We start from the raw sequence: 1643 nt of genomic DNA, 5'->3' as shown, positions 1-1643 counted from the left end.
GAAATAATTCAGTGTTAAGCCAAAAAACACCTGGTACAAATAAGGGAACTTCTAATTTGGCATTTTAGACATGTTTAAATAACTGGGTCTAAGAAAACTGAATATTTTTGTAGTGCATTTTTTACAAAACCTTGTGGCTCAGGTAATTTGTTCTCTTCCAAGGATTAATCAAGAACACAAACACAGTTTTAATTATTTTAAATTTGCTTTATAACAGACAGTATTGTCCTCAATCAAAAGTGGAGCTAAATTGTAAACCGACACTCTTTTTGTAAACTGGCATTAGTTCACGGAAAAAAACATACCTGTACAAGATCTGTCTTGCTGACTGTGTTCATGTAAAGTGTTCAGTTATAAAAGGAATGAATGGTATGTAAACACCATAATGAATGCACAGTGTCACCTTTTAAAAATATCAGTCTTAGTTCAGTTTTCCTTGTTTAGGTATAGAATTAGTAATATTCACTGAAGATTAAAGATGTGGCATATTGCACTTTCTAGATGAGGTCTTGATTCCAGAAAAGAGGATAAAACTAACAGTTAAAGCTCTCAGCTTATCAAATTTCAAGGAAAAAGAATCTTCAGATACAACATTTCTAACTCTCTGAACTTTACTAGTCATTTTCATTTGTATAAATTTGGCATAAAATCATTGCAATCTGGCAAGCATATATGCCCATTTTATTTTCTTTTTAAGCAAGGGTAGCTATGTATGAAGATTCTGTTTTGTCTGCCCTGATTTATTTCTAATGCAGTGTAATTGTGAAAGTTTAAGCTTAGCTGACATCATACCGGCAGCCTCAGTACCAAGCATACAAATATCTGGAGTTTGTGTGTTTGTTTAGGTCATGTTTCTAGTGCTTCAAGAAACAGATTTTTCTTTGGCCTCACAAGAGCTAGATTTAATTCATTATATCCTTTTCCTCCTTCCCAGTTTTCACTAGTTGTTAAATTATTTCCTGAAAAAACTTTCTTCGATATGGTTACATTTCTAAACTTGTTGCTTTGCTCTTCTACTCCTCAAAATAGGAATGCTCTGATTTAGACAGCATCAGTGTCATTACAATTAAAACAATTTCCCTGTAATTGTCTGAGAATTTGAGGCCTTTACTGAGACAGGCATTCCTTTCTCAACTTGAAAGACCTTTCTTTAGCACAGGGATGGCTAGGGGAACTGGTACAGGACCATTAATAATCCGATCTCGGTTCCATTTCTGATGCAACAGTGTTGAAATCTTGTGAAATGTCTGTGAAATCCTGCAAAAAAAAACCAAAAAAACCCCCAAAAAAACCCAACACTGTTTTGTGAGATATTTGGCCACTCTGGGCCAAAATACCACAGGAGAAGGTTTTCATATATTTCAAGAGTGTTTAAGCCAATTGCTCAAAATCTCCCCTTTCCCCTGAAGGAAGAAAAAAAAAATCCCAGAACAACAACCCAACTTCGGTTTGAACCTGACTTCAGGTCGGGCTGGGGCTGGGGCTGGGGGATGCCATTCTGGGGATGCTCCTTGCGGGTTGAGACTCTGACAGCCAAAGCCACAGCGGTGGGTTCAGCTCAGCAGAACGAAATCCTAGCTCTTCCCTGACGGCATCCGGAAGCGCTCCAAGCGCTGATGCCCATTTCGGCCCGCAGGTGCGTT

Source organism: Apteryx rowi, unplaced genomic scaffold (assembly GCF_003343035.1).
Source record: "Apteryx rowi isolate R43461 unplaced genomic scaffold, aptRow1 scaffold_252, whole genome shotgun sequence".
In the NCBI taxonomy this organism is placed as follows: Eukaryota; Metazoa; Chordata; class Aves; order Apterygiformes; family Apterygidae; genus Apteryx; species Apteryx rowi.
This window is presented reverse-complemented; position numbering follows the sequence as displayed.